This window comes from Lissotriton helveticus, chromosome 10 (genome assembly GCF_964261635.1).
Source record: "Lissotriton helveticus chromosome 10, aLisHel1.1, whole genome shotgun sequence".
In the NCBI taxonomy this organism is placed as follows: domain Eukaryota; kingdom Metazoa; phylum Chordata; class Amphibia; order Caudata; family Salamandridae; genus Lissotriton; species Lissotriton helveticus.
The window spans coordinates 929,252,361-929,274,141 of NC_136071.1; the positions used below are offsets into that span (position 1 = coordinate 929,252,361).

The following is a 21,781-nucleotide window of genomic DNA, read 5'->3' on the forward strand; positions in this document are numbered from 1 at the left end:
GACTGCTATATCAATGCCCTTGTTAATGATGAGGTCAGCTATATCCGATGCATGTTTGGTTGCCGACCGGCAGTTGAGTAGTAGACATGTCAGAAGTTTTTCTTTGTTGCTAAGGTCTCCATTTTTATTCTCTGTTGCTGTAAGTTGTACCTGCTGTAGATTGTAGGGGTTAGATGTTCTATCATTCTTTCTCGATGTTCTGTTTGAGTCGAGTGGTACTGTTTTGATTGTTTCCTCCCTCTCGCGGTCTGGTATTTCATACGATCGGGTTAAGGCCAGAGTTTCCTCCTTTGATAGTGGTTTTGTCCTATTCGGTCGATTGTCATTATGTTTCAACTGCCAGATCGTTTCGTTACTCTTTCTTTGTGGGCCGTGTACAACGTTTTGGATATGCGTGACCTTGGAGTGAATGCTCGACGTCAATTCCTCGATTTTTTCAATTGCCTGTGAGGAGTTTATAGTGATTTGTGCCATCATGTTTACTAGTTTCTTGAGCATGGTAATATCATTCCTGTTCTGATGTGATTTCTTAGGGTAGACAGATCTGTTTATCCGGGCTTTGTGTTTTGTTCTTCTCTTTTTTGGATCTGTTCTTAGTTCCGCATCCCTTTCCTTTGTAACCCATGTTTGATTGTCCCTTCCGCTTCTATTGGAGGTGTCGTCATTGTTCGCTCCGTTCTGTGTTGTTGTGAGTGTGTTTGAGGGTGAGAGTCTGCATGACGTTGGTATTGTACTCGAGGACGGTGTAGGGGGGTTGATATACTTTCCCTCGTCCACTTCCTGGTTGTCGTGGGGCATTGATCTCGAGTCCGATGTATGTTCTACCTGGGAGGTTTCTTCGTTCATGAGCAAGGACGGCTCCTCTCTTTGGAGCTGGTTTTGTTCCTTGTTTGCCTGATTGATAAACCTCTCCGTTCTTTCTGTCGGGTTCTCAGGCTTGGACATTGCCATCTCAGGTCTATCTTCTCGTTTAGAGCTTTGAGCCTGGTGTCCTCTGTTACTAATGACTCCTCTGGTGTTATCATTAGTGGCGGGAATATCTCTCGGTGAGGTCTGGTGTGGCTGGTGTCTTGGGTCTTCTATGGAATCTTTCATTATTTGGAATATCTTGGCAAATTTCTCCAGTTCTCGGTTTGCTGCTTGTATCAGCACAGTACCCGATTTATATATGGTGATAGTTAGTTCTGCTCTGCATCTGTATGATGGTGCGGTCATCATTTTTGTGCCATGAGGGATGTTTGTAATCGTTTTTATGGCCAGCATCCTTGAGAAGGTATTGCGCCATTTTGTTGTTTTGTTCGTGTAAAATATGAGGTCATTCATAGATGTGCCTGTAGTTATATTGAAATATAGGTCCGTGAATAGTATGTCCTGGTTTTTTCTCAGGGTGTCGTGTTTAAACTTTTTAGCTGCATTTTTGGATAGATTAGGTGGGTATTTTATAATCTGAGCTATCGAGCGTACCGCCTCTAGGTCTCGCCCGCTCATCTTGGCTCTGTGTAGCAAGTCTTCAAGTGTCTCTGTCCTCCGCTTGCCTCAGGGAAGAAAGGCTGCTGATGATGTTTTGTTCCAGTTCTGTCATTTCTTTCCGAATCTAGGCGTGTATAGATAAAACTTGCTGTGCCGAGGTAGATAACATTTCCTCTTTCCCCTCAGTTTATTACTGTTATCTTTTTGTCGTTGAAGTTCCTGTTGGTCGCAGTTGGAGATCTATTAGTTCTCTCGTTGTCTCATTACTTGTAGTGACTCTGGGTTATGTAATATAGTAGACAGCCATTGTAAGATGGCTGCTGCCAATCTGGTTCTTCATTCAACAGAGAAGACTTTCTCTCTTTCCACTACTTTCATTCAACAGAGAAGACTTTCTCTCTTTCCACTACTTTCATTCAACAGAGAAGACTTTCTCTCTTTCCACTACTTTCTTCATTGAGTAGAGAAGACTTTCTCTCTTTCCACTTCTTAGAGTAAGTCCCTCTTCCTGATCGACTGTTTTTATTTCAATTATTCCAATTATTCGTTATTCCCAAGGAGGTACAAGTTTTACTCTGTACAGGATGTGTCCTTTCTTATTTATTTCTTTAAATCTCAGCCTTGAGTACTCGAGCGCTTATTTCGCCTTAATCACGTTGTTGTTATTCATGTCCGATTTGGGCGCCATTTTAAGGTCAGGCAGGGCTGTATTAGGCTCCCGATTGTTTCACTCTTTGATATTATTAGTGAAAATACAATTCCCGCTTTTCTCCTCACTCACTGCTGGGTGCGGGAGCCTCCACAGGCTCCCGTTGCAGTTGCCGCCTCGCTTCTATCTTCTGCTCGCGGCTTCAGGCGTGCTTGCTGCAATCTCCGACGCGTTGTTAGCCTCTGCTCGCGTTGTCGGGTCCCCGATGCCGCCTCACTACTATTGGGGATTGGCTTGCTGCGAGAATGCTCTCCTTTAAGTGGTATGGTCCTCGTAGGAGTCTCCTGGCCTTGACACCTACCAGGGGGGGGATGTCCCTTCTCCCAGGCAGATTCCGGGCTACTTCAGATCGGTGTCGTGACGGGGGTTCAAAACATCCCTTCGGCTGTCCGCGTGATGCCGCTTTTATCTTCAGTCTGCGTCCAGCTTCCACCAGACACCACGGATGGGCAATCAGACTCCGGAGGTTCTCTCTTCTTCCAGGTCAGTGTGTGTCCGGTGTCCGTTATTTGATGACCGGTCTTCCGAGCTGCTTTCCTATGCGCCCATTACGCTGCCCGTTACACAGATCGGGTTACTTTATTCTTATACTCCTCATCTTACAGATTATTTTGGCAAGGGAGTTAGCTCGTCCTAGGGGTATTCCTGGGATTTAAACCGGTTGCGGTGATCCCTACCCCAGGAGCTCTTTCACAGAGCTCTTATTCGGCGGCCATCTTCTTTATTACCATCATGTGATCGGACCAGGCAATTGGAATGGGCCCATCAACCGAGGCCTCAACTAGATTGGTAAAGATAGGGTCCAGGAGATGGCCTGCCCTATGCGTGGGGCACGTGACTAATTGGCGGAGTTGAAATGCTGCAAGGTCGGCTAATAGACTGTTGATTTTGTGATCAGAGGTGAGATCAAAATGGAGGTTTAGATCTCCTAAGATATTAAAATTAGCCGTAACTATTGCCAACGATCCTACTATTTCTACAAGAGCTTTAATAAAGCGGTTATCTTGCCCTGGAGGTCTGTAGATCAGGAGACCCGACAGCGTTAAGTAGGGATTTATCTTAATGCTGTAACGGGCAGATTCGCACCCCTGAATATCTATTTCAGTAAATTGGCATAGGTATTGAGATTTCAGTATAACCGCAATGCCTCCACCTCTGGATTGCCTGTTGAGAATGTAGGCGGAGTATCCTATTGGAGTGGCCAAATTGATAATAGTATTCATATCATCTTGAAGCCAGGTTTCTGTAAGAAACAAGATGTCTAAGGAATGTTCCTCAACTAAGTCATGGACTTCCATGTGATGTTTGGCCAGTGATCTAGTGTTGAGTTGGGCAATCAACAGTCGTTGTTGTGGATTAGTACTAGCCAATAAGGGGGGTGCGGTAAGTTTAGGAAGCATATATCCACAGGTGCATTTAAAAGAGCACCTTCTATACCGGGGGAATGTCTTACGGCATTGCGCAGATGAGTGGTTAAGGCCTAAAAGTGTGTCCCTGGAATAGGTATATCTATCACCTTCCACGCGACCAGCGTCCCTGGCGAGAGGCGACGTACTGGCGCGGACGGGCTCAGACGGGCTTGTCTTAGGCGCGTCTTCGGCGCGCTTGACTCGCCATCCCCTTATAGGCCAAGGGCCTGTCTGAATGATGTGTGGTGCACACCGGGAGTCTAATCACTTCCGGTGTGGTAGAACAACAACTTCCCTCCACAGCAATCTGCCGAGGCAGCGGTGGACCGGGGAAGCGACAGTGATTAAAAAACAATTATTGCACAAACAGCTTTAAAAAGATAACCGGCAATGATCTCCACTCGCTCTGCCCGCAGCGCGCGTCTCCTACTTTCAATCAGTTGGGACGCCGGGCTGTTGGGACGCCGGGCTGTAATGCCAGAAACCGGTCCTCGGAAGCTTGTTTCCAGTCCAGGGAAGGCATGGCTTGGCAGTTCGGGCTGGACTGTTCCCATGAGGCACAGGGTCAGACTGATTTGCATATAGCCATGTCTGATTTGGGGTGGCAGAGTGGGCTAAAGAACGGTGATGGATCAAACCCAGATCTTTTGACTGGGTGTGAGTGTTTGATTGGTTCAGATGCTCCGTCCATCACCACCCCCTTTTGTACCGCACTAAGGTAGGGACAGTAGATGTGAAATAATACAGAAAAAAATCTATTGTAAAAGAAACACAACTTGTGGTATACTGAGACACAATCAATAGGTCTGAAATAATACACAAAAAGATATCAAACACTCCATCAGTTCTAGTGCACTCACATAGCCTCATCAGAAGCATTCAGCATGTGCACAGCTAGCGATGATGCATCCTGCGGGCCGGCCGTACCAAGAGCAATATCTGTTGCCATCAACACTGCATCATCTGCAATAGCGACTCGTTCTGAATTGTGAACACTGCTGTCTGTAGTGTAGGCCAGACAGAGCGGTCAGCAAAGCCCCACAGCCATGTGGCATTGCCTTGAGCTCCACAGTTTGCAATAAGCGAAGCAACAAAAACGCATTTGCGGAGCCTGCAATGATGCGTATGAGTGGTGCAGACAGAGTGCACTGGAGCAATGTCTTTTCCTACAGGACTGCGTCATCTACAGTACAGACTCAATCTCAAATGTGAACACTGCTGTCTGCAGTGTAGGCCAGAGAGAGCGTTCTCCAAGGGCCCACAGCCATGTGGCATTGACTTGACCTCCACAGTTTGCAATAAGCGAAGCAACAAAAAAGCATATGTAGAGCCTGCAATGATGCGTATGCGTGGTGCGGACGGAGCGCACTGGAGCAATGTCTTTTCCTACAGGACTGCGTCATCTACAATACCGACTCAATCTCAAATGTGAACACTGCTGTCTACAGTGTTGGCCAGAGAGCGTTCAGCAAAGGCCCACAGCCACGTGGCATTGACTTGAGCTCCACAGTTTTCAATCCGCGAAGACACAAAGACCGTGTGCGTAGCCTGCAATGATGCGTATGAGTGGTGCAGACAGAGCGCACTAACTTACCCATACTCAGCCTCTGCTCACAACCTGATGATAAAAATGAAAAAAAAAGACGACTGTTTAGGAACTGGTTGGCACAGTGTGGTAATCGTATCCTACCTTTATTTTCATTGTACAATGTAGTCATTCATGTCTAATAGCTATTGTATATGTCACATAGAACTACGACATGTAATGTGGAATTCACTGATGCAGGAGCTTTGGTTTGAATACAGCAGAAGCGGTTGGAGTTTGCCTCAGCTCGATGCCTCAGCTCTCTACACAAGAATGATTTTTTTAAACAGCTGAAGACAATGTATGGTTTGACTAGAAAGGTACTAAATGTGCTTCTCAGAAGCGCAATGTTTCTATTCCTCCTCATAGTTCCAATGTGGGTAGAACTAGTACCAATTCTGACACGCACCACATTGAATCTACTGTAAAACACATTGCTGTTTTACTGTTGATAATTTTGTGTTACATAAAAGTAGTACCAGAGTACCTAAAAAGTTTGATGATTACATTTTGCAATTTCCTTTTTTTTTTTCTTTCTTCATTCAAGTCTAATCAGTATTGTCTATGTCACATGGAACTGTAACATGTAATATGGAATATGGAATTCATGGATGCAGGAGCTTACGTTTGAATATAGCAGAAGCAGTTCAAGTTTGCTTCAGCTGGATGCCCTAGCTCTTGCACCAGTGGGTCCAATTATGGCACTTAAATAAAGACACTTTCTATATAATTTTCAAACTGTATCCCTTTATTACATACGGCCACTTTCTTACACACACCTCATTTCACCATTTGTCTTCTGTGGCATTGCAACATTCTGCATTATATTCTTCACGATTATTTCTTTCTTCCTGCTTGCTAAAACACTGCATTCGAGTCCTCAGAATGAAAGATTTTACTAGTGTACGAAAAGGTGTATGTGATTGTCACGTGGATGAGGTCATTTGAGATGTCATCAGTGATGTCACTAACCAGGTAATGAATGATGTAATATGTGACATCATCAGCACGGGTGCGCGAAATATAGTTATTACAACTAACTATATAGGAGCAATTTCAATGGTTTTGTATGAGTGAAATGTCCAGCTAACTCTAACACCCCTAAAACTTATAGTTTTTTGAGTGAATTTTAAAGGTTTTTTAAATGCTAATTCCCAACTATATAAGGCCTGAAACCTATGGTTTTTTCAGTGAATTTCAAAGTTTTTTTTAATGCTAATTCCTAACTATATAAGACCTGAAAGCCCACCAGGAATCTCTAGTATGCGTCAGGGGACTGCATTGCAGAGAGGTGTAATCAAGCCATGCCCCTTTTTACACCTCTCTGCAACGCAGCCCCCGTGCAAGTTTGAAGAGGGGGAACTAATTCCCCTTGCATACTGGGGGCCTCTGGGGGCCAACTAGCCCACCTGGAACCTCCAGTATGCGCCAGGGGGCTACATTGCAGAGGTGTAATGAGCTATGCCCCTTGTTACATCTCTCTGCAACGCAGCCCCCTGGCGCGTTTGCAGTGGGGGAACTAATTCCCCTTGCATACTGGGGTCCAACTAGCCCACCAGGAGCCTCCAGTATGCACCAGGCGGCTGCATTGCAGAGAGGTGTAATGAGGCCACACCCTTTTTTACACCTCTCTGCAACACAGCCCCCGTGCATGTTTGAAGAGGGGGGAACTAATTCCCCTTGCATACTAGGGGTCCCTGGGGGCCAACTAGCCCACCTGGAACCTCCAGTATGCGCCAGGGGGCTGCATTGCACAGAGGTGTAATGAGGCTATGCCCCTTTTTACACCTCTCTGCAACGCAGGCCACTGGCGCGTTTGCAGAGGGGGACTAATTCCCCTTGCATACTGGGGGTCCCTGGGTCATATCTGCCCAAACGCCGATATTCCGAACGATTGAAAATGAGAAACATTTGGATTTGGATTATCATGTCCTATACTTTGGAATTTTTGCAAGACTGACTTTGAGGATGCTATAAATTACTCAAGTCTGCCCGAATTGTGTGGGTAAAATTGATACCTAGTCTCTTTGAATAAGAATGTACTTGCGTCTCGTTTAACATTTGGAAGAAATATCTAGTTATATGACAACAGGATACCGACATAACTTGGAGGAAATAAGAACGCCCTGAAGAAGTTCTGTTGTACAGAACGAAACGCGTCGGCTGGCTGTGGTACATAAACTTAAGGAAAATAAAAGCATTTGAATATACACCAAGATTCAGCGCTTCAATAAGGACTCTAAGTGATATGATTTGATTGGACTTATTGTGCAAGTGGTGCTGTGCCAAACTTTGGAATATTCTCCACTACTCTCTACTTCTCCACTACTCTCTAATACTCACCCTCTACTACTCACCCTCTACTACTCCACTACTCTCTAATACTCACCCTCTACTAGTCACCCTCTACTACTCCACTACTCTCGAATACTCACCCTCTACTAGTCACCCTCTACTACTCCACTACTCTCTAATACTCACCCTCTACTAGTCACCCTCTACTACTCCACTACTCTCTAATACTCACCCTCTACTAGTCACCCTCTACTACTCCACTACTATCTAATACTCACCCTCTACTACTCACCCTCTACTACTCCACTACTCTCTAATACTCACCCTCTACTAGTCACCCTCTACTACTCCACTACTCTCTAATACTCACCCTCTACTAGTCACCCTCTACTACTCCACTACTCTCTAATACTCACCCTCTACTAGTCACCCTCTACTACTCCACTACTCTCTAATACTCACCCTCTACTACTCACCCTCTACTACTCCACTACTCTCTACTAGTCACCCTCTACTACTCCACTACTCTCTAATACTCACTCTCTAATACTCACCCTCTACTACTCACCCTCTACTACTCACCCTCTACTACTCCACTACTCACCCTCTACTACTCACCCTCTACTACTCCACTACTCTCTAATACTCACCCACTACTACTCATTTTCTACTACTCCACTACTCACCCACTACTACTCATTTTCTACTACTCCACTACTCTCTAATACTCACTCTCCGCTACTCACACTCTCCGCTACTCACACTCTCCGCTACTCACACTCTCCGCTACACACTCTCTCCGCTACACACTCTCTCCGCTACACACTCTCTACTGCTCTCTACTACTCTCAACCTCTCTCTCTACTAATCTCTACCTCTCTCTACACGCACATATATATATATATATATACATAAACATATATAATCTGCATATCTATATAAATACAAATATAAATGCATGCATACATATATGCATGTTATTTACATGAAAGTTTTAAAAACACTAATAAAAACAAAGCTAAAAAGCCACCTCATTACAAACAGAATGGCTTTAACTTAAACGAGGGCGAGATCTTTTGCATTTTCAATGCTTGTTTACTTTGGTTCCATCAAGAAGGCATTCAGATGTGTCACACATTTGCCATAAATTCTGAATGTTAGCACTCTAGTTGCTCATTAGATCACTGTAGTAAAGCTACTGCTCACCAGGGAAGTCTGCTGCTGGTATTCAAAGTGCATGTTTCAGTCTGCATGTCAGAATTTTTTTAATGAAATAGAAGAGGATTTGAGAAGTCACTCAAAATGTGCCCTAATTTTTCTTTCTGAAGCACTAATCATACTTTCTATGGCAAAATGAACCCCCTCATTTTGTTCCTTTTTAAATTAATGTTTTCAGACTTACCACTTCATTCCAATCAAGATGGCTTCTGGTGTGCCATACTTTTGTCATAAGTAAGACTGTTAGCGCTCTAGTTGTTCTTTAAAACACTCTGGGACATTCTGTCATTGGGCTATACTTGGGCTACATCTGGGTGATATTTGGGCTACATTTGGGCTCTTTTGTCTCTGGTGGCCATCTTGGGAGACTCCATGTCAGAATTGTTTAATGAAATTGAAGAGCATTTGAGAAGTCACTCAAAATGTGCCCTAATTTTTCTTTCTGAAGCACTAATCATACTTTCTATGGCAAAATATACCCCCTCATTTTGTTCCTTTTTAAATTAAATGTTTTAAGAGTTACCACTTTATTCCAATCAAGATGGCTTCAGGTGTGCCATACTTTTGTCATAAGTAAGACTGTTAGCGCTCTAGTTTTTCTTTAGAACACTCTAGGAGGCTGCAGTAGAACACAAAGGAATCAACTGACAGTCTCTGTCCTTGTTGGATGTACATGTTTTACTGAGAATGTCAGACTTCATTCTCACATGACTGAGAAAGATAATGTGAATTTACAGAAAATATGCTTTCAGTTTAGCTTATAGATCCCCTTCCAAACCACTGTGGGAAAAGCATGAGATAATAGTTTTCTTTCAAACATGATTCATGATATCCGAGCAGAAGGTTTTTTCACATGGTAAAATCACCTTAGAACACACCACAATTCCTAAAATGAGTATGGTACCATCAACAAATGATTTATAATGTAACTAAAGTCCTAAAACCCTCTATCAACTACAATGCTTTTTAATGAGGTGCTATTATGTATATTGGTCCCAAGATGGCTGCCAACACTTCTTGGATGAAGTGCTGACAGCCAATCAGATCTCACGATGAGATGTGTGATTAGGCTCCGCCCAGATATATATGTGTTTTTAAAGGTAATTTTCATAAAAACAACTGGAGCAATTTTCACCAAATATAGCAAAGGCACTTCTGTGTACCAGTCCCTACAATTTTGCCAAGTTTGGTGTAATTCCGTTCAGCGGTTCGGGCTGTAGACTTGTCAGAACGTCCTATGGAAATTAACATGGGGAAAACATGTTTTGGGACCCCCCTTTTTTCTCAGCCCCCACTTCACGAATCCCCCCGAAACTTTCAGGGAAGGAGCGCAGCGGAGCTGGCCACAATTTTGGAAAATTACACGCAAATTCCTCAACCGGCGCCAAAGTTATTCCCAAGAATGTTGCGGATTTCCTGTGGTAGCTAGGTCCTAACTATATATACCTTCTGGCTATCGCCAGTAGGTAATAGGTAATAGGTAATAGGTAATATATATATATATATATATATATATATATATATATATATATATATAGTTCTTACCTGTGGTGACGCACTCTGACATCCACTACAGCGACCTTCATGATAAAAGCCGGATCGGCGGGCAGATCCAGTTTACAGCATGCCTGTCGATTCACGCCCAACGCGTTTTGTGCTCATTGCATTCTCCAGAGGCGCGACAGTCATTTGTGCATAGAGGCCACACCTCCCACTTAAAAATACGAGCCCGCCAATGGGCGACTCGAATGAATCAGCGTTAATTTGTGGGTCTTGTAGGCACTGAAGACTGAATTGGCTGGACCTGTTCTCACAGAGACTGACGTATCTGCCCACTGGGGCTGTACGACTGCTGAATGCCTTAAATGAGCAAAATATGCAAGGCATTTTCTGTTGATGGTTTACATCGCGAAAGCAAAGTATTTAGTTTCACCTTCAAATATACTGTTTGATAGATTGCACCCCAGTTCAATTATTGTGTTTAAATGTGGTTAAGCTCACAGGGACGATTTGATTGTTGTGTGCGAAAAACCTTATGTGCATACCAAGCGGCACTATCTGAACTAAAGATTGGTGCTAAGAAAATTTATTAATTGCATATATTATTTAGATCAGCACTGCGTGCCGTATTTAAATGCATTTTAGGACAGACCGCACTATATTTAGACTGTGGTTTAGCCCACTGGCGCTTTTTGATAATCATGCGGTGTACAGCCGAATGTTTTTCTTGGCATACAGCCAGAATACGCGTGACAAACGTTTTTATTTATTATGAAGCACAGTTTAATACCATATGTTTAAAACCAAATGTTGATGCTAGAAATGTATTTTCGTTGCACATTGGATTTAAAAGAGCACAACGCGCAGCATCTAAATGTATTACAGAACGAAGTGCATTCTAGCTCCATTACGATGTATTGCACAAGGAGTCTGTTTTCACTGTTCATTATGACAAGGTGTCACATGATCATGTATAAACTTGGGTGATTTACGTGCACTCTTACTCGTGACCAAGGAGGTCTCCCTCCGAAACGCGTCGAGTGACCAGGCTGTGAAAATAAAACACGCTGAAAAGGATTAAGTGGCTCGGACATCGTTTTTCTTCAAACTGCATTAACGATTAGTTTTGGATATTTGGGGTTCGCGACCCCATCCGAGTATCCGCCACCCCAAGTGGCTGGGGTTTCTGCGCAGCAACTAAGGTGGGATTTACTTGTGAGAAACCCCCTGCCCGCCCTTTGTCAACAAGCGAACTTTGAATGGGGAAAGCCTTCACCAAGATCACCGGAAATTGAGAAGCTCCAACGGTCTGAGGATTGCCAGCGGGACTGCGGTTCGACACGTCGATTGGCGAGTGAGCTACGCTTTTCCTTCACTGACCTGGATAAAGGGGCGAGTGGAACGGGGGAAGACCGAGAAGTATCGGTTACCGCTGTCTCCGCCAGGGTGTGCGGGAGGCATTAGCGCTTTAAGAAAATCTTTCACAAAGATGGCCTCGTCGAGAAATTTGAAACGAAGCGAGGCGGCAAACAAAATGTTTACTAACACAAACTCAGGACAGGATTATAACAGAGCGGGGATACTCGGCAGTAGTGAGGGTACACTGGACAAAAAAGAAATGTGGGACAGACTGTGGAAGCTTTTAAAAATGGAACAAAATAAATGGCGGGAAGCAACCACTTTACATAAATATGTGGAAGCAGGTCGCATCCCAAGGGGCCTGAGAATTTACACCACACCCACATTTAGTGAACCAGATCCAGATATAGTGGAGGAGTGGGCTAACAACAACCACCAATGTTCCATGATAATGCTACAGCTCTTGGTCAAATATGCCAAAAAAAGACTGTGAAAAAATAGCAGAGGAAACCGAAGAGCTCACTGAAAAACTGCAAGCCACATGTGAGAAGGAGGAATTTGAAGCGGATATGGCCAAGATGGACATGAGATTGGAAAAAAATAAAAAAGACATCAGAGAAAAAACAAAGGAAATTTGTGCAAGACTTTATTGACTACGAAAGGGGACAAATCCTAAATTTCGCAAAAAAGTATGACCACCTACGCACAAAAGCCACAACATCTGCAAAGGAGCACAGCACCGCAAGAGCCCCAGTGGAAGATTTACATTTCAGAAGGAGCGAAGCATCAACAAGTGAACACCAGGCCAGTGAAGTGCAAACAAATGCTGAAGTGGGCCAAGAGCCAAGTGCCAACCATCTAAGCCCAAAAGAGAAAATTTTAAAGGAATTCTCACTGGTAGCCCAAGGCTGGTTGGCTACACAGAGCAAACCAGGCGCAGGGGGACAACGATGACGTGGAAGAGGCGGCAGAGTAGAAGGAAGACCAAACGCCTCCATCAGAGAGGAGATATCGAGCCCTGTGGGAACAAGGACAAGGGGACAACAGAAAAGAAAATGAAGAACACCATGACTGTTGTCAACTTCTCAAAGCGGAAGCTCAGCGAGGCCGAAGTTGAGGTACTGTCATATGGTCTCTCTTTCTGCCCCACAACAGCTAACTTTGACTACACGCAGAGTAGGATTGATTTATTCCAGTTCACTCGTAAGCTTAGATTAAAGAAATGGTTTGCCACTAGAGTAAAAGAAAAAGAGACAGACCCTCCAAACCAACCTAGCACCATACAGATATGTGATACTGAGATGTTGCATTTGCTCCATGACTTAGGGGGTGATCCCAATACTATTGATGATCCCATCTTGAATCTTATCAATGAAAATGTACGATAAGACCTCAACCATGACAGTGGCTTTAAGCCAAAATCCATTTTTTTGCCCCAAATTGCGAATGAAGCGATTTATGTGTTCGAGAAGGGGGTCATCAAAGAAGTTGACACAATATCCAAAAAGAACAGATATGGAAGGACCAATTTATCTACAACCCAGATGTCAGCTATACTTAGCCTAAAAATGACAATCAAATTGTTATAAAAAAAGTCAGACAAAGGGGGGAACATTGTGGTGCTCTCTAAAGAAATGAATTTAACTGAAGGGCTCTCACAATTGAATGACCTGAGTAAATACGAAAAGAGCACTAGGCAACAGTATGAAGCAGCCAACCACAAACACCAGGAACAGTTGGGGGGTGTGGAAAGATGGGGGTTTGTTAGAAGTAAAAAAATTTAACTTTTTGAAATGCAAACATCCCAAAATACCAGCCCTTTCACTTCTTCCAAAATTACATACAAATCTGACATATCCCCCAGGAAGACCTCTAGGTATGTTGATTTGTATCTACAACCATTGGTACAGACTCTACCCGCTTACCTAAAAGATTTGGGTTACTTTTTACGGATAATTGATCAAATTGATTTGAACCCAGGCTGTTTGCTGATGACACTTGATGTCAACAGCTTATACACGAGTATCCCGCATGAAATGGGCATCAGGGCATGCAGATATTTTTTGAGGACCAGATCAGTTTCCTTTCTATTTCATGCAGAAATGCTTCTGGAAATGATACAAACATGTCTTACCCAGAATTTCTTTGTGTTTGATGGTGTCACTTACCGTCAAACCCTTGGAACCGCAATGGGTACTTGCTTCGTCCCCAGTTTTGCAGGGTTGTACCTGGGCTGGTGGGAGGAACAAGTAGTCAGACCCCTGGACCAATTTAAAACCAACATAAGAACTTGGGTACGTTACAAAAAAGATTTTTTTTGCATATGGGAACGGAGTGAACAAGATGCCAAAGAGTTTGTTAATACACTGAACATTAACACGTTTAACCTTTCCTTCACTAGCCACATTGATAGAGAGACATTCGAATTTCTGGACTTGAAAATTAATGTCAAAAACACCACATTGACCATAATTTTGTACAGGAAAGAAACTGGGGGTAACAGTCTATTGCACGCACATAGTTGTCATCCTGAGAGTCTGGTTAAGAGCATCCCATTGGGTGAACTCTTACGGGCAAAAAGGAATTTTAGTACACAGGAAGACTTTGATATCGAAAAAGACTTCATGGTTGAGAGATTTCGAGAAAGGGGGTACACAAAACATGCATAGATAATGCTCTGGTCGAAGTAGACAGAAAAGAGCTGCATAGATAATGCTCTGGTCGAAGTAGACAGACGAGACAGAAAAGAGCTATTGTTGGAGAAACCAGTGCCAATAAGAGACACTAAAAGTACAGAAAAAGTCAGTTTCATAACAGGGTTTAATAAACAGTCCTTGGAAGTGAAACAAGCCCTTAAAAAATTCTGGGATGTCCTTAAAACAGACAAAGACCTGACACCAGAGATTGAGGACTACCCTCAGACTACCTATCGCAAGGCCAAATCTCTTAAAGACATTGTGTGTAACACACTCATTCCCCCCAACACTAGAAGAAACACAGTCTAAGGGTTATACGTCTGCGGCAGGTGCAAATACAGCAGCAATGTCAAAGAGGTGAAACTCTTCTCACATTGTAAACCATTTAGGATACAGAAACACTTTTCATGCAACACTGAATATGTAGTTTGTGCCCAGAAATGCCCATGCAACATATATTACATAGGAAGCACCATACATCCGGCTAAGAAACGTGTATTGGAACACCTAAGGGCAATAAAAAACAACGACAGACAGTACCCTGTAGCCAGGCACTTTACCACACACCATAAAAGAAACAACAGCTTGGTCTCATATTGTGTCCTAGACCAGCGTGTTCCAAACTGTGGTCCGCGAACCCCCAGGGGTCCGTGAGACATTCCCAGGGGGTCCGCAGGACTAGAGTGCCTGTCGTTGTAGTGAAAAATAAAACGCCCATGCGTCCTCACAGCACACAAGAGCTGTGAATGTTGGCGCAAGGGCGGCAAGACCACAACAATACAATCGGGAGGCGGGGGCAGCGAATGGGGAGTGGGCAGTCAGGGGGCGGGGTCGCAGGGGGCACAGCAGCTGGGGAAACGAGTGGAACAGAAGGCAAAAGGGGCACAAAAACAAGGAAAAACGAGTGGAACAGAGGGCAGAAAAAAACGAGTGGAACAGAGAGCAGAAGGGCATAAAAAACTAGGGAAAACGAGTGGAACAGAAGGCAGAAAGGCACAAACAAGCATTGAAAATGCAATAGGTCTCGCCTTTAATTAAGTTAAAGCCATTTGCTTTGCTATACAATACCATTAGCAAAGCAAATCGCTTTAACTTAATCAAAAGCGAGACCTATTGCATTTTCAATGCATTTTCAACTTTGGACCATAGGGACAAAAAAACTTGTGAAATTATGGTGTGCAAAAATGAAACGTATGCTTGTGTGTCCCTAGATGTCCATTCATGACTTGTAGATAGCAAGCAGTTTACACTTTTGAATCCTGGTAAGGCCAATTTAGCCTTTCATCCTTCTGAGGTCAGTGAGTTTAGTACCATTAAACTGGTTTTGGTAGTAACTTTCTTACAAGGCATAGAAACAGCAGAAGTGTGTTGAAAAAGCTACCTAAAATCTAATTAGTATTGTCCATAATTTATAATTTTTATACAGACATTTGTTTCAGGCATATTCTGTGCATATGAGCGATACGGAAGGCCAAGTTCCTTTATAAGAGCATGAAACTCAGAGGTGACTTTTAATACCCTTTTAATGTATGGCAGAATGTATTTTATAGCTTATCATACAAAGTCATACCATCACACTTCCCATAAACCGTATACATCCTTGTTGTCTTGTGTTGTCAGATGAAATGATAGTATGGATGCATGCATATTACAATTTTGATCTGTAGTACACAATTAAATACACCAAAAAGCAGTTAGTAATCTGCTCCAAATATATCACAATCATCCTAATGAAAATCGGAAACCCAAAGAAAAAAATAAGTTGTGAACGGGTAGAAAAATGCAAAAAGATTCTATACTTCCTGTAATCCCCCATAGAATGCAACAAAAAATAAATTGCTATGATAGTTCCCTTCACGCTGATCAATGTTTACTTTACAAAAATGAAAAGGCATTGTTATTTACAATACCAAAAGCCCCACCAGCCTACTGACGGTTCGCAGCAGTCAGTCTGGACATCTGATGAGGACTGGCTCTGTAGCACCTTGCAGAATTACACACTGGAACCCCTATCTGCCGGTCACGTGACCCACCCCTCCCGCAGTCTGCTACATGCATTAGGCTCATCACTGAGCCGCAGACCCCCCGCACTTCACCCTTCTACAATGTGTGTAGGTGTGGAGAGCCACTAATATAGCTCGAGCTATCTAGGCGCTATACAGCCAGGCATTACAGATCCTGCGAGGAGTGGATGGACAGAGAGCGACACGACAGACAGCTCGTGAACATGAGGGACGAGAGACAGAGGGCGCTATGGACAGAGGAAGAGTATGAGAAGATAGAGCATGTGATGAAAGGAGGAGACAGGGAGAGAGGAGACAGATCCCATGACGGAGAGAGGAAGAGTACGAGGAGACAGAGCATGTGATGAAAGGAGGGATTGGAAGCTGACAGACAGAGTGCGCTTTGGAGAGAGGAAGAGTACGAGAAGATAGCGCATGTGATGAAGGGAGGAAACAGGGAGAGGAGAGATCGAGCCCGCCACGGACAGAGGAAGACTATGAGGGGACAGAGTATAGGATGAAAGGAGGGACAGGGAGACGAGAGACCAAGCCCATGTCGGAGAGAGAAGAGTATAAAAAGACGGAGTCTCCCGTTGATGGTTGAGCATGTGATGAAAGGAAGGATAGGAAGCTGAGAGACAGAGGGCGCTATGGAGAGAGGAAGAGTATGAGAAGATAACGGATGTGATGAAGGGAGGAAACAGGGAGAGGAGAGATCGAGCCCGCCACGGACAGAGGAAGACTATGAGGGGACAGAGCATAGGATGAAAGGAGGGACAGAGAGACGAGAGACCAAGCCCACGGCGGAGAGAGAAGAGTATAAAAAGACGGAGTCTCCCGTTGATGGTTGTTAGGGAACCAGGATGCATGCTTGATAAGGCAGAAAGGAAGAAAGACTGAGACGAACAGAGAAGAAGGGATAAACTGGAATGGACAGTGGGAATCGCAAAAAAGATGAGTACAAACGGGGGAAAATGGGGAGAAAATAAATAAAGTTGAACCAGTAAGTGGCACCATGTTGAATTCCAGCATGTCATGGGGACGGGGGTAAAGCCTGGGCCCGGAAGTTGCTTAAAGAAGAGACACGTGGCTACACTACTATAACAAGGGAGGATACCCGGAGAAAAAAAACTGCAAGCTCGAGGGACAGACAACACGGCATTTTAGGACAAGTAAAGCACTCCAATTACGTTGGTCGAGTTTGCGCTTAATAGGAAAGGACGAGCCCTAAAAATATAATTTGTGGCATCACTCCCAAATAAATAAGGAGAGGAGGCAGTGGTGAAAGGTTTTGGTGGTCTGGTCAACATGGCATGTTGAGGGGAAGAAGCGCTGCATAGAGGAAACCAGGATTGACGCTTGTGCTGTTTAATGGGGGGCTGACGAGACGCATGGGGAGCAGCAGCCTTTGATGTGCCGGCCGGCCGGCCATGCAGTGAATAATTAGGGGAGGAGAAATGCCGGCCTGAGGCCGAGCGCAAAGCAACAGATGGCTTTGATGTGGAGGCAGGCAGCTCAGGCGAATTGAAGCGCGTTCACGAGACCTCATGCACTCGTTGAAAAAGGAGTGCATGAAGGAGGGAGGGAAGGAGAGACCAGATGGCTGGAGTGCAGACGGCCCATTCACGAAATGCAGTTTGCAAAACAAATTGTGCAAATGACTTCAGAGATGATGCGCCCATCTTTAATCAAATTAGACATGCGAAGAGTATTAAAATAACAACATGAGTGAAAACAGTACAGTAGCATCTTAATGACATAGTGAAAATGATGGGAGCGTTGGACAGAGATAATGGCCAATATTGTTCGTTGTATATAGTGCTGTTGTGGTGCCTGATGGCCACTTCAAAGCACTCTGAGACAGTGTAGGTTTTATTGCTAAGGGTTGCTTGGGTGGCTTTGCGCACTTTTGCATCATGCCCACGGGAGTTTGAAAAGGAAGTAACTTGAAGCAATGCTGTGCGTTACTTCGCTCCAGTCCGGTGCAGCTGAGTTGTGTGTGCCGAGCTTGCTTACGAACAGGTGAAGCTGGTGGGGGAAGCAGAGAAGGGGATAAAGAGAGAAGAAAACTGAGCAGGGAGGGTTTAGGAAAAAAGAGTGGAGGAGTGGGGCTGAAAAGGACGAGAGGTTGCGGTACGGAAGGAGAGGAGGGAGGTATGGTCCAACAGGAGAGGAGGAGAGCGAAAAAAAAAAAGTGAAAGCAGGGGGAGAAATGTGAGACACGGCCTGGCTGCCAACATGCCCACGGGAGTTTGAGAAGGAAGTAACTTGAAGCAATGCTGTGCGTTACTTCGCGCCAGTCCGGGGCAGCTGAGTTGTGTGTGCCGAGCTTGTTTTTGAACAGGAGAAGCTGGTGGGGGAAGCGGAGACGGGAAGAAAGAGAGAAGAAAGCTGAGCAGGGAAGGTTTAGGAAAACAGAGTGGAGGAGTGGGGCTGAAAAGGACGAGAGGTTGCGGTACGGAAGGAGAGGAGGGAGGCATGGTCCGACAGGAGAGGAGGAGAGCGTAAAAAACAAGGCAAGAAGGCAAGAAGAGGGAGAGGGGACATTCAGCGAGAGAGAGGAGACAAAAAAGACTGCGGGAGCCCTGGCAATGGGATAGGGTGGAAGAGGGAGGGAAGCAAGAGAGAAGACGCTGAAGACGACTGAGAGGCGTTATTTGGAGGTAGAGCAGGAGGGGTGATTTTGCGAGGCTTCTGGCGGGGGGAGAAAGGAGGGGCAGCGGAATGCGTGCGAGGGGAGGAGAAGTGTGGCAGGCAGATGTGCGGCCTGGTGAGGGGGCGGGAATGCGAGCCTGGTGGGGGCAGGCGGATTAGGGAGATGCTCGTGCTTGTGTGGTCACGTGACCCGCTTTGTGGCCACGTGACCTCACATGCACTGTGAAGAAACGCCAGTGGTTTCACTAGCCGATCAAGCACTATAATTCTCCCCCATTTCCCATTGCTTCGCAATGGTAAAGGACGAGACCTAAAAATGAGGGTAAAACGAGTGGAAGGGAGGACAGAAAGGCACCAAAATGAGTGGAACAGAGGGCAGAAAGGCACAATAAACGAGGGAAAAGCGAGAGGAACAGAAGGCAAAAGGGGCATAAAACGAGTGGCACAGAGGGTAGACGGGCACAAAAAACGAGTGGCACAGAGGCAGAATACAGAAATATAGGGGCAGCTAAGAACAGAAGGGAAAACCGAGCAGAGACACGGGGCAGCGAGGGGTACAGAAGAGAAAACCGGGCAGAGACACGGGGCAGCGAGGGGTACAGAGGGAAGAAAAAGGGGCACAGACCACGTACAGGCAGCGGGGGAAGACAGACAACAGCAGTCACAGACACAATAATGAAAATACAGGCAATACAATAAAAGCACTAAAGCTTTGAAAGGCACATTTGTATAGGTTACAGTTACTTCGCAGGCAGGTAAAAATAGATGCAGCCAGGATCAGCAGTAGGATTTTCGAGCTGCTGTCTGATTGCTCACTTTCCACAAGCCCTTGGGTGAATTATGTGTGCAGTCAAGCTTTCATATTCAGAATTATCAAGCTCTTATTCTGTCTAGCCTTTGCAGTTTGTTGTTGGCAAGGGACAGGGCAGTGGGCATCCTAACAGGAGAGGGTCATATCAGGTGCCACGCAAGGCCTCTCTGAAATATGCCTTAACTGCACTGCTCACCCCTTGGTGGCAAAATGTTGTTCTGCTGTCTGTGACTAAAGGTTATGTCTAACAGTGGTTCATGGTAATTGGCATAGCATTGTTCCATGATCTAGCTGAAACAATATGCCTCCTGTGAAGATACCTTCCTGCCATCTCTTCCATTTCCATGATGAACTCCTAATATAGACCTGGAATTTGCTCTGTACACTGGACTCATCGCTTTGTGCACTATCTTGTTAGAATTTTCACAATATTTGTTGCTCTTTGGGGCATGTCTTTATTATAAAATGCTTCATAATTGTATAATATTTTAGACCTTCTTAAACTTTGAATAGGTAAAAATGCTAATAATTCACAATCATTCAACCTGTTGCTGTAAGGAAGGGTAACCACTCCAAGGCTCTGGAATGAGAATGTAGAGGTGCTGCTATGGCTGAGAGCAGGAGACTTGTACCACTAAATAAAACGCTGCTGTATGCATACATGTCCATGCCAATAGACCCAATTCAGGCTGTCTCCCTCTTGAAATTGCCTCTGCTTCAAAAGACATTTTTAAAAAGAAATTTAAATTGTACAAATTGCTTGGCGGTCCCCGGCTTCCAGCAGAGATTCATTGGGGGTCCTCAGGAGTCAAAAGTTTGAGAACCACTGTCCAAGACAATATCCACATAAGGGAAGGAGGGGGAGATAGGACTCAGGAACTGATAAGACTAGAATCACGTTTGATAATTAAGTTCCACACAATGCAACCCGAGGGACACAACTGTGATGAGGCTTTATCAATACACTTGGGATAACATAGGCCGACATCTGCAGAGAACGTAGAATGTACATAACTGTTCTGAGTTACTCTGATTGAGAATGATTGTATTATAGTTTTTATTGCTTGCTGGTACCGCTTCGCAAATTTTAATTGTAAGTAGTGTATGTAAATAGCATTTTGAACAATCTTCTCACCTTTCTCTTTCTCACTTTCTTCTCACAGGTCCTTGTTGAATCTAGAAAGGAGAGTGGAATGCAAGGCTGTTTAAGCAGTTAAAATGGAGTTATGAGTGAGTTAAGCGCACACTTTTTTTAATGTGGTCTATATCCACCAGGGTTAGACTGGTATGCCTTATTATTAAAGACTGACGTGGCTGGACCTGTTCACAGAGACTGACAAATCTACCCACTGGGGCTGTAAGCCTGCTGAATGTCTCAAATGAGAAAAATATGCAGGGCATTTTCTGTTGATGGTTTACATCGCAAAAGAAAAGTATTTAGTTTCACCTTCAAATGTACTGTTTGATAGATTGCAGATCCAGCTCAGTTATTGTGTTTAAATGTGGTTAAGCCCACAGGAGCGATTTGATTGTTGTGTGCGAAAAACCTTATGTGCATACCAAGCGACACTATCTGACCTAAAGATTGGTGCTAAGAAAATTAATTAATTGCATATATTATTTAGATCAGCAGTGCGCGCCGTATTTAAATGCATTTTAGGACAGATAGCACTATATTTAGACTGTGGTTAAGCCCACTGGGGCTTTTTGATAATTATGCGGTGTACGGCTGAAAGTTCTTTTCTTGGCATACAGCTAGAATACGCGTGACATAAACGTTATGTTATTTATTATGAAGCACAATTTACTACCAAATGTTTAATACCAAATGTTGATGCTAGAAATTTATTTTTGTTGCACATTGGATTTAAAAAAGCACAACGCGCAGCATCTGAATGTATTATAGAACGAATTGCATTCCAGCTTCATTACGATGTATTGCACAAGGAGTCTGATTTCACGGTTCATTATGACAAGGTGTCACATGATCATGTATAAACTTGGGTGATTTACGTGCACTCGTACTCCCTCCGAAACGCATTGAGTGACCAGGCTGTGAAAATAAGACACG

General features: G+C 44.3%; 1 long non-coding RNA gene across 2 annotated transcripts in view; it reads right to left on the bottom strand.

Annotated features, from left to right (window-relative positions):
* The window catches only part of LOC144784653 (uncharacterized), a 102,256-nt gene that overhangs the window by 63,928 nt on the left and 16,547 nt on the right, over positions 1-21,781 (bottom strand). For both annotated transcript variants that reach the window (XR_013601692.1, XR_013601691.1), the window contains exons 2-3: positions 20,846-20,886; positions 13,714-13,778 (exon numbers count right to left, since the gene is read on the bottom strand). This is a non-coding gene — a long non-coding RNA (uncharacterized LOC144784653). The remainder of the gene's footprint in view (positions 1-13,713; positions 13,779-20,845; positions 20,887-21,781) is intronic.